The sequence below is a fragment of the Triticum urartu genome, chromosome 1A (assembly GCF_056163025.1).
Source record: "Triticum urartu cultivar PI428250 chromosome 1A, HENAU_Tu73, whole genome shotgun sequence".
In the NCBI taxonomy this organism is placed as follows: domain Eukaryota; kingdom Viridiplantae; phylum Streptophyta; class Magnoliopsida; order Poales; family Poaceae; genus Triticum; species Triticum urartu.
In genome coordinates, this window is record NC_141873.1 from 267530181 (window position 1) to 267543112 (window position 12932).

Here is a 12932-nt window from a genome sequence, read left to right on the forward strand (position 1 = left end):
AAAAAATATAGTTAGCTGTGTATCGTTTACAGCCTTGTATGGAGAAGTTGATCAGAGTTTGTTAAGTACTTACAAAATCAGGCATCTAACAAGAATGGCATCGAGCACGTTGAAGTTGAAGAAGAGATGTAAGTCCTCGAAACCCACACTGATGGAACCCGGATCGTGTAGGAAATGATCTCTGTTGTAGTAGAGTAGCAGAACATGATGACCTGTTGATATTTGATCCATGCAATATTTTTGTAATGTGCGGCAACTGGAAATGCACTCATCAAAGTATTCGACACCAATAAATGGCTGGCCATGGACGTAATTGCGTGCTTCAAGTACATCTGCTTTATTTTTTAGCAAGCATGACATTGAATTCTGCATCGTCCATGTTGTCACAAACAATATTACTCTCCCATTCGAACAACTTGCTGGTAATTTGGTTCTAGGCGATGGGTGCCTTAAGTTAGAGGCTATCGTTCTCATTCCTCCTTGGTCTCGGGGCCCGCTTCCTCACGGGTGCAACCTTTTTGCCCACTTGCTTCTTGGTACTTGAAGCACTTCTGGTGCAAGGTCTGGATGGTTGAAAGATGGCTTGCTGAGCATACGGTGAAGCTACACCGGGCTGCTGAGTAGATGGTTTAGCTACGCCGGACTGCTGAGCTGGCGGTGCTGCTATGACGGACTGCTGGGCTGTAGGAGCAGAGGCATCAGACTGCTGACTAGGCGTTGAAGCTATGTCGGGTTTCCGCGCAGGTGGTGCCAACTTGTTGGTGTGCCGAGGAGGTTGTGCCAACACGTTGGTTTGCTAAGCAGGCAGTGCCGATGCATTGGTATGCTGATTATGCGGCTGCAGACCAACAGACTAGTCCAGGACACCGTCAAGGCGCCCGAATCGATCTGGTCCCCGTAGGTGAAGCAACGGATGATGGTGGTCTGATACGTCCATTTTGCATCATGTTTTCTTACTATTATTTATAATGTTTTTATCCATAATAATGCCTTTTGGAGTAATTCTAATGCCTTTTCTCTCATAACTGGCAAGGAACACACCAAGAGGGAGAATTCCGGCAGCTGGAAATCTGGACCTGGAAAAGTTACGTCAGGCCACCTATTCTGCACAACTCCAAATGAGCTGAAACTTCATGGAGATTTTTTATGGATTATTTAAGAAATATTGGAGCCAATAAACACCAGAGGAGGGCCACCAGGTGGGCACAACCCACCTGGGCGCACCAGGCCCCCCTGGCGCGCCCTGGTGGGTTGTGGCCTCCTCGACCCACCTCCGGTGCCCATCTTTTGGTATATAAGTCATCTTGACCTAGAAAAAAAAATAAGAGGGGGACTTTCGGGACGAAGCGCCGCCGCCTCAAGGCGGAACTTGGGCAGGAGAACTTTTGCCCTCCGGCGGAGCGATTCCGCCGGGGGAACTTCCCTCCCGGAGGGGGAAATCATCATCATCATCATCATCATCATCATCATCATCATCACCAATAACTCTCCCATCTTGGGGAGGGAAATCTCCATCAACATCTTCACCAACACCATCTCATCTCAAACCCTAGTTCAGCTCTTGTATTCAATATTGTTACCGGAACTATAGATTGTTGCTAGGGGGCGACTAGTAGTGTTGAATACATCTTGTAGTTGATTACTATATGGTTTATTTGGTGGAAGATTATATGTTCAGATCCATTATGCATATTAATACCCCTTTGATCATGAGAATGTTTATTATTTGTGAGTAGTTACTTTTGTTCTTGAGGTCACGGGAGAAATCATGTTGCAAGTAATCATGTGAATTTGATATGTGTTCGATATTTTGATGGTATGTATGTTGTGATTCCCTTAGTGGTGTCATGTGAACGTCGACTACATGACACTTCACCATATTTGGGCCTAAGGGAATGCATTGTGGAGTAACGAATATATGGTGGGTTGCGAGAGTGACAGAAACTTAAACCCCAGTTTATGCACTATTCCGTAAGGGACCGATTGGATCCTAGAGTTTAATGCTATGGTTAGAATTTATTGTTAATACTTTTCTCATAGTTGCGGATGCTTGCGGGAGGGTTAATCATAAGTAGGAGGTTTGTTCAAGTAAGAACAGCACCTAAGCACCGGTCCACCCACATATCAAATTATCAAAGTAGCGAACACAAATCAAACCAACATGATGAAAGTGACTAGACGAAATTCCCGTGTACCCTCAAGAATGCTTTGCTTATTATAAGAGACCGTTTTGGCCTGTCCTTTGCCTCAAAAGGATTGGGCTACCTTTCTGCATACTTGTTACTATTATCGTTACTTGCTCGTCACAAATTATCATGCTATCAAACTACTCGCTACTTACAATTTCAGCACTTACGGACATTACCTTACTGAAAACTACTTGTCATTTCCTTCTGCTCCTCGTTGGGTTTGACACTCTTATTTATTGAAATGAGCTACAATTGACCCCCTATACTTGTGGGTCATCAAGGCTATTTTCTGGCACCGTTGCTAGGGAGTGAAGCGCCTTTGGTAAGTGGAATTCGATAAGGAAACATTTACATAGTGTGCTGAAATTTATTGTCACTTGTTACTATGGAAAACAATCCTTTGAGGAGTTTGTTCGGGGTATCTTCACCTCGTCCAGAACCACAATTAGCTACTCCTCAACCTACTACACCTACTAAAAATATTGAATATGAAATTCCTTCGGGTATGATAGAACAACTGCTAGCTAATCCTTATGCAGGAGATGGAACTGAATATCCTGATATGCACTTGATATTGTTGGGGAACGTAGTAATTTCAACATTTTCCTACGCACACGCAAGATCATGGTGATGCATAGCAATGAGAGGGGAGAGTGTTGTCTACGTACCCTCGTAGACTGGAAGTGGAAGCGTTATAACAACGCGGTTGATGTAGTCGTACGTCTTCACGGCCCGACCGATCAAGCACCGAAACTACGACACCTCCGAGTTTTTGCACACGTTCTGCTCGATGACAATCCTCGGACTCCGATCCAGCAAAGTGTCATGGAAGAGTTCCGTCAGCACGACGGCGTGGTGACGATCTTGATGTTCTACCGTCGCAGGGCTTCGCCTAAGCACCGCTACAATATTATCGAGGATTATGGTGGAGGGGGGCACCGCACACGGCTAAGAGAACGATCACGAAGATCAACTTGTGTCTCTAGAGGTGCCCCTTGCCCCCGTATATAAAGGAGCAAGGGGGGGGGGGGGGCGGCCGGCCCTTGGGGCGCGCCAAGGAGGGGGGAGTCCTCCTCCTAGTAGGAGTAGGACTCCCCTTTCCTAGTCCAACTAGGAAGAGAGAAGCGGGAAGGAAAGAGAGGGAGAGGGAAAGAGGGGACACGTGAAGGAAATATGCCCTAGAGGCAATAATAAAGTTATCATTTATTTCCTTATATCATGATAAATGTTTATTATTCATGCTAGAATTGTATTAACCGGAAACATAATACATGTGTGAATACATAGACAAACAGAGTGTCACTAGTATGCCTCTACTTGACTAGCTCGTTAATCGAAGATGGTTATGTTTCCTAACCATAAACAAAAGAGTTGTTATTTAATTAATGGGATCACATCATTAGGAGAATGATGTGATTGACATGACCCATTCCATTAGCTTAGCACCCGATCGTTTAGTATGTTGCTATTGCTTTCTTCATGACTTATACATGTTCCTATGACTATGAGATTATGCAACTCCCATTTGCCGGAGGAACACTTTGTGTGCTACCAAACGTCACAATGTAACTGGGTGATTATAAAGGAGTTCTACAGGTGTCTCCAAAGGTACATGTTGGGTTGGCGTATTTCGAGATTAGGATTTGTCACTCCGATTGTCGGAGAGGTATCTCTGGGCCCTCTCGGTAATGCACATCACATAAGCCTTGCAAGCATTGCAACTAATGAGTTAGTTGTGAGATGATGTATTACGGAACGAGTAAAGAGACTTGCCGGTAACGAGATTGAACTAGGTATTAAGATACCGACGATTGAATCTCGGGCAAGTAACATACCGATGACAAAGGGAACAACGTATGTTGTTATGCGGTTTGACCGATAAAGATCTTCGTAGAATATGTAGGAGCCAATATGGGCATCCAGGTCCCGCTATTGGTTATTGACCGGAGATGTGTCTCGGTCATGTCTACATTGTTCTCGAACCCGTAGGGTCCGCACGCTTAAGGTTTCGATGACAGTTATATTATGAGTTTATGAGTTTTGATGTACCGAAGGAGTTCGGAGTCCCGGATGAGATCGGGGACATGACGAGGAGTCTCGAAATGGTCGAGACGTAAATATTGATATATTGGACGACTATATTCGGACATCGGAGAGGTTTCGAGTGATTCGGGTATTTTTCGGAGTACCGGGTAGTTACGGGAGAAGCAATGGGCCTTGATGGGCTTTAGTGGGAAGAGGAGAAAGGGCCAAGGGGCTGCTGCGCCCCCCCTCCCCTCTAGTCCGAATTGGACTAGGGAAAAGGGGGCCGGCCACCTCTCCTTCTCCTCCACTTCCTTCTCCCTTCCTCCCGTCTTGGTGGACTCCTACTAGGACTTGGAGTCCTAGTAGGACTCCACATCCTGGCCGCACCTAGCCTTGGCCGGCCTCCTCCTCCTCCATCCTTTATATACTGAGGCAAGGGGCACCCCATAGACACAAGTTGATCCACGTGATCATATTCTTAGCCGTGTGCGGTGCCCCCTTCCACCATAGTCCTCGATAATATTGTAGCGGAGTTTAGGTGAAGCCCTGCTGCAGTAGTACATCAAGATCGTCACCACGCCGTCGTGCTGACGGAACTCTTCCCCGACACTTTGCTGGATCGGAGTCCGGGGATCGTCATCGAGCTGAACGTGTGCTAGAACTCGGAGGTGCCGTAGTTTCAGTGCTTGATCGGTCGGACCGTGGAGATGTACGACTACATCAACCAAACGCTTCCGTTGTCGATCTACAAGGTACGTAGATCATACTCTCCCCTGTCGTTGCTATGCATCACCATGATCTTGCGTGTGCGTAGGAAATTTTTTGAAATTACTACGTTCCCCAACAGTGGCATCCGAGCCTAGGTTTTATGTGTTGATGATATATGCACGAGTAGAACACAAGTGAGTTGTGGGCGATATAAGTCATACTGCTTACCAGCATGTCATACTTTGGTTCAGCGGTATTTTTGGATGAAGCGGCCCGGACCGACATTACGCGTACGCTTACGCGAGACCGGTTCTCCCGACGTGCTTTGCACATAGGTGGCTTGCGGGTGACAGTTTCTCCAACTTTAGTTGAACCGAGTGTGGCTACGCCCGGTCCTTGTGAAGGTTAAAACAACACCAACTTGACAAACTATCGTTGTGGTTTTGATGCGTAGGTAAGATTGGTTCTTGCTTAAGCCCGTAGCAGCCACGTAAAACTTGCAACAACAAAGTAGAGGACGTTTAACTTGTTTTTGCAGGGCATGTTGTGATGTGATATGGTCAAGACGTGATGAGATATAAGTTGTTGTATGAGATGATCATGTTTTGTTGAAGTTATCGACAACTGGCAAAATCCTTATGGTTGTCTCTCTATTGCATAAGATGCAAGTGCCCAATAACTGCTTTACTTTATTGCTATGCGATAGCAATAGTTGCAAGAGCAATTGTTGGCGAGACGGCCACGTGACGACACATTGATATAGATCAAGATGATGGAGATCATGGTGTCATGCCGGTGACGACAGGGATCATAACAGTACTTTGGAGATGGAAATCAAAGGCGCAAGATGATGATGGCCATATCATGTCACATATTTTGATTGCATATGATGTTTATCTTTTATACATCTTATTTTGCTTAGTTTGACGGTAGCATTTTAAGATGATCTCTCACTAATTATCAAGAAGTGTTCTCCCTGAGTATGCACCGTTGCGAAAGTTCTTCGTGCTGAGACACCACGTGATGATCGGGTGTGATAGGCTCTACGTTCAAATACAATGGGTGCAAAACAGTTGCACACGCGGAATACTCAGGTTATACTTGACGAGCCAAGCATATACAGATATGGCCTCGGAACACGGAGACCGAAAGGTCGAGCGTGAATCATATAGTAGATATGATCAACATAGCGATGTTCACCAATGAAACTACTCCATCTCACGTGATGATCGGACATGGTTTAGTTGATTTGGATCACGTAATCACTTAGAGGATTAGAGGGATGTCTATCTAAGTGGGAGTTCTTAAGTAATATGATTAAATTGAACTTAAATTTATCATGAACTTAGTCCTGGTAGTATTTTGGAAATTATGTTGTAGATCAATAGCTCGCGTTGTTGCTTTCATATGTTTATTTTGATATGTTCCTAGAGAAAATTGTGTTGAAAGATGTTAGTAGCAAAGATGCGGATTGGATCTGTGATCTGAGGTTTATCCTCATTGCTACACAGAAGAATTATGTCCTTGATGCACCGCTAGATGACAGACCTATTGCAGGAGCAGATGCAGACATTATGAACGTTTGGCTAGCTCAATATGATGACTACTTGATAGTTTAGTGCACCATGCTTAATGGCTTAGAATCGGGACTTCAAAGACGTTTTGAACGTCATGGACCATATGAGATGTTCCAGGAGTTGAAGTTAATATTTCAAGCAAATACCCGAGTTGAGAGATATGTAGTCTCCAACAAGTTCTATAGCTAAAAGATGGAGGAGAATCGCTCAACTAGTGAGCATGTGCCCAGATTGTCTGAGTACAACAATCGCTTGAATCAAGTGGGAGTTAATCTTCCAGATAAGATAGTGATTGACAGAATTCTCTAGTCACCATCACCAAGTTAGTAGAACTTCGTGATGAACTATGATATGCAAGGGATAACGGAAACGATTCCCAAGCTCTTCGTAATGCGGAAATTGATGAAGGTAGAAATCAAGAAAAACATCAAGTGTTGATGGTAGACAAGACCACTAGTTTCAAGAAAAGGGCAGAGGGAAGAAGGGGAACTTCAAAAAGAACAGCAAGCAAGTTGCTGCTCAAGTGAAGAAGCCCAAGTCTGATCCTAAGCCTGAGACTAAGTGCTTCTACTGCAAAGGGACTGGTCACTGGAAGCGGAACTACCCCAAGTGATTGGCAGATAAGAAGGATGGCAAAGTGAACATAAGTATATTTGATATACATGTTATTGATGTGTACTTTACTAATGTTTATAGCAACCCCTCAGTATTTGATACTAGTTCAGTTGCTAAGATTAGTAACTCGAAACGGGAGTTGCAGAATAAACAGAGGCTAGTTAAGGGTGAAGTGACGATGTGTGTTGGAAGTGGTTCCAAGATTGATATGATCATCATCGCACACTCCCTATAAATTCGTGATTAGTGTTGAACCTAAATAAGTGTTATTTGGTGTTTACGTTGAGCATGAATATGATTTGATCATGTTTATTGTAATATGGTTATTCATTTAAGTAAGAGAATAAATTGTTGTTCTATTTACATGAATAAAACCTTATATGGTTACACACCCAATGAAAATAGTTCGTTGGATCTCGATCGTAGTGATACACATAATCATAATATTGAAACCAAAAGATGCAAAGTTAATAATGATAGTGCAACTTATTTGTAGCACTGCTGTTTAGGTCATATTGGTGTAAAGCGCATGAAGAAACTCCATGCTGATGGGCTTTTGGAATCACTTGATTATGAGTCAATTGATGCTTGCAAACCATGCCTCATGGGCAAGATGACTAAGACTCTGTTCTTCGGAACAATGGAGCGAGCAACAGATTTGTTGGAAATCATACATACTGATGTATGTGGTCCGATGAATATTGAGGCTCGCGATAGGTATCATTATTTTCTGATCTTCACAGATGATTTGAGCAGATATGAGTATATCTACTTGATGAAACAAAGGTCTGAAACATTTGAAAAGTTCAAAGAATTTCAGAGTGAAGTGGAGAATCATCGTAACAAAAATGAAAGTTTCTACAATATGATCGCAGAAGTAAAATATTTGAGTTACGAGTTTGGTCTTCAATTAAAACAATGTGGAATAGTTTCACAAACTCATGCCACCTGGAACACCACAGCATAATGGTGTGTCCGAATGTCATAACCGTACTTTATTAGATATGGTGCGATCTACGATGTCTCTTACCGATCTACCACTATCGTTTTGGGGTTATGCATTAGAGACAGCTGCATTCACGTTAAATAGGGCACCATCTAAGTCCGTTGAGATGACACAATCTGAACTGTGGTTTGGCAAGAAACCAAAGTTGTCATTTCTTAAAGTTTGGGGTTGTGATGCTTATATGAAAAAGTTTCATCCTAATAAGCTCAAACCCAAATCGGAGAAATATGTCTTCATAGGATACCCAAAGGAGACTGTTGGGTACACCTTCTATCACAAATTCGAAGGCAAGACTTTTGTTGCTAAATTCAGAGTTTTTCTAGAGAAGGAGTTTCTCTCGAAAGAAGTGAGTGGGAGGAAAGTAGAACTTGATGAGGTAACTGTACCTGCTCCCTTATTGGAAAGTAGTTCATCACAGAAATCTGTTCCTGTGACTACTACACCAATTAGTGAGGAAGCTAATGATGATGATCATGTAACTTCAGATCAAGTTACTACCAAATCTCGTAGGTAAACCAGAGTGAGATCCGCACCAGAGTGGTACGGTAATCCTGTTCTGGAAGTCATGTTACTAGACCATGACAAACTTGCGAACTATGAGGAAGCGATGATGAGCCCAGATTCCGCGAAATGGTTTGAGGCCATGAAATCTGAGATATGATCCATGTATGAGAACAAAGTATGGACTTTGATGGATTTGCCCGATGATCGACAAGCCATAGAAAATAAATGGATCTTCAAGAGGAAGACGGACGCTGATAGTAGTCTTACTATCTACAAAGCTAGAATTGTCGCAAAAGGTTTTTGACAAGTTCAAGGTGTTGACTACGATGAGATTTTCTCACTCGTATCTATGCTTAAGTCTGTCCGAATCATGTTAGCAATTGCCGCATTTTATGAAATCTGGCAAATGGATAAACAAAACTGCATTCCTTAATGGATTTACTAAAGAAGAGTTGTATACGATGCAACTAGAAGGTTTTGTCGATCCTAAAGGTGTTAACTAAATATGCAAGCTCCAGCGATCCATCTATGGACTGGTGCAAGAATCTCGGAGTTGGAATATACGCTTTGATAAGTTGATCAAAGCATATAGTTTTATACAGACTTGCGGTGAAGCCTGTATTTACAAGAAAGTGAGTGGGAGCACTACATCATTTCTGATAAGTATATGTGTATGACATATTGTTGATCGGAAATAATGTGGAATTATTCTGTAAAGCATAAAGGAGTGTTTGAAAGGAGTTTTTCAAAGAAAGACCTCGGTAAAGCTGCTTACATATTGAGTATCAAGATCTATAGAGATAGATCAAGACGCTTGATAAGTTTTTCAATGAGTACATACCCTAACAAGATTTTGAAGTAGTTCAAAATGGAACAGTCAAAGAAAAAGTTTCTTGCCTGTGTTACAAGGTGTGAAGTTGAGTAAGACTCAAAGCCCGACCACGGCAGAAGATAGAAAGAGAATGAAAGTCATTCCCTATGCCTCAGTCATAGGTTCTATAAAGTATGCCATGCTGTGTACCAGATCTATTGTATACCATACACTGTGTTAAGAGAGGGAGTACAATAGTGATCTAAGAGTAGATCAATGGACAGCGGTCAAAATTATCCTTACTGGAATAAGGATATGTTTCTCGATTACGGAGGTGACAAAAGGTTCGTCGTAAAGGGTTACGTCGATGCAAGCTTTGACACTGATCCAGATGACTCTAAGTCTCAATCTGGATACATATTGAAAGTGGGAGCAATTAGCTAGAGTAGCTCCATGCAGAGCATTGTTGACATAGAAATTTGCAAAATACATGCGGATCTGAATGTGGCAGACCCGTTGACTAAACTTCTCTCACAAGCAAAACATGATCACTTTTTGGGTCTTAATCACATAGCGATGTGAACTAGATTATTGAATCTAGTAAACCCTTTGGGTGTTAGTCACATGGAGATGTGAACCAATCACATAAATATGTGAACTATTGATGTTAAATCACGTGGCGATGTGATCTAGATTATTGACTCTAGTGCAAGTGGGAGACTGAAGGAAATATGCCCTAGAGGCAATAATAAAGTTATTATTTATTTCCTTATATCAAGATAAATGTTTATTATTCATGCTAGAATTGTATTAACCGGAAACATAATACATGTGTGAATACATAGACAAACAGAGTGTCACTAGTATGCCTCTACTTGACTAGCTCGTTAACCGAAGATGGTTATGTTTCCTAACCATAAACAAAAGAGTTGTTATTTGATTAACGGGATCACATCATTAGGAGAATGATGTGATTGACATGACCCATTCCATTAGCTTAGCACCCGATCGTTTAGTATGTTGCTATTGCTTTCTTCATGACTTATACATGTTCCTATGACTATGAGATTATGCAACTCCCGTTTGCCGGAGGAACACTTTGTGTGCTACCAAACGTCACAACGTAACTGGGTGATTATAAAGGAGCTCTACAGGTGTCTCCAAAGGTACATGTTGGGTTGGCGTATTTCGAGATTAGGATTTGTCACTCCGATTGTCGGAGAGGTATCTCTGGGCCCTCTCGGTAATGCACATCACATAAGCCTTGCAAGCATTGCAACTAATGAGTTAGTTGTGAGATGATGTATTACGGAACGAGTAAAGAGACTTGCCGGTAACGAGATTGAACTAGGTATTAAGATACCGACGATCGAATCTCGGACAAGTAACATACCGATGACAAAGGGAACAACGTATGTTGTTATGCGGTCTGACCGATAAAGATCTTCGTAGAATATGTAGGAGCCAATATGGGCATCCAGGTCCCGCTATTGGTTATTGACCGGAGACGTGTCTCGGTCATGTCTACATTGTTCTCGAACCCGTAGGGTCCGCACGCTTAAGGTTTCAATGACAGTTATATTATGAGTTTATGAGTTTTGATGTACCTAAGGAGTTCGGAGTCCCGGATGAGATCGGGGACATGACGAGGAGTCTCGAAATGGTTGAGACGTAAAGATTGATATATTGGACGACTATATTCGGACATCGGAAAGGTTCCGAGTGATTCGGGTATTTTTCGGAGTACCGGGTAGTTACGGGAGAAGCAATGGGCCTTGATGGGCTTTAGTGGGAAGAGGAGAAAGGGCCAAGGGGCTGCTGCGCCCCCCCTCCCCTCTAGTCCGAATTGGACTAGGGAAAAGGGGGCCGACCACCTCTCCTTCTCCTCCACTTCCTTCTCCCTTCCTCCCCTCTTGGTGGACTCCTACTAGGACTTGGAGTCCTAGTAGGACTCCACATCCTGGCCGCACCTAGCCTTGGCCGGCCTCCTCCTCCTCCATCCTTTATATACTGAGGCAAGGGGCACCCCATAGACACAAGTTGATCCATGTGATCATATTCTTAGCCGTGTGCGGTGCCCCCTTCCACCATAGTCCTCGATAATATTGTAGCGGAGTTTAGGCGAAGCCCTGCTGCAGTAGTACATCAAGATCGTCACCACGCCGTCGTGCTGACGGAACTCTTCCCCGACACTTTGCTGGATCGGAGTCCGGGGATCGTCATCGAGCTAAACGTGTGCTAGAACTCGGAGGTGCCGTAGTTTCGGTGCTTGATCGGTCGGACCGTGGAGACGTACGACTACATCAACCAAACGCTTCCGTTGTCGATCTACAAGGTACGTAGATCATACTCTCCCCTCTCGTTGCTATGCATCACCATGATCTTGCGTGTGCGTAGGAATTTTTTTGAAATTACTACGTTCCCCAACAACGCGCCCCCCTCCCCTAGTCCAATTTGGACTCCTCATGGGAGGGGGGCGCCACCTCCTGGGCTGCTGCCCTCTCTCTCCCCTCAGGCCCACTAAGGCCCAATACTTCCCCGGGGGGTTCCGATAACCCTTCCGGCACTCCGGTTTTCTCCGAAATCACCCGGAACACTTCCGGTGTCCGAATATAGCCGTCCAATATGTCGATCTTTATGTCTCGGCCATTTCGAGACTCCTCGTCATGTCCGTGATCATATCCGGGACTCCGAACAACCTTCGGTACATCAAAATATATAAACTCATAATGAAACTGTCATCGTAACGTTAAGCGTGCGGACCCTACGGGTTCGAGAACAATGTAGACATGACCGAGACACGTCTCCGGTCAATAACCAATAGCGGAACCTGGATGCTCATATTGGCTCCTACATATTCTACGAAGATCTTTATCGGTCAGACCGCATAACAACATACGTTGTTCCCTTTGTCATTGGTATGTTACTTGCCCGAGATTCGATCGTCGGTATCTCAATACCTAGTTCAATCTCGTTACCGGCAAGTCTCTTTACTCGTTCCGTAATACATCATCTTGCAACTAACTTATTAGTTGCATTGCTTGCAAGGCTTAAGTGATGTGCATTACCGAGAGGGCCCAGAGATACCTCTCCGACAATCGAAGCGACAAATCCTAATCTCGAAATACGCCAACCCAACATGTACCTTTGGAGACACCTGTAGAGCACCTTTATAATCACCCAGTTACGTTGTGACGTTTGGTAGCACACAAAGTGTTCCTCCGGTAAACGGGAGTTGCATAATCTCATAGTCATAGGAACATGTATAAGTCATGAAGAAAGCAATAGCAACATACTAAACGATCGGGTGCTAAGCTAATGGAATGGGTCATGTTAATCACATCATTCTCCTAATGATGTGATCCCGTTAATCAAATGACAACTCATGTCTATGGTTAGGAAACATAACCATCTTCGATTAACGAGCTAGTCAAGTAGAGGCATACTAGTGACATTTTGTTTGTCTATGTATTCACACAATTATTACGTTTCCGGTT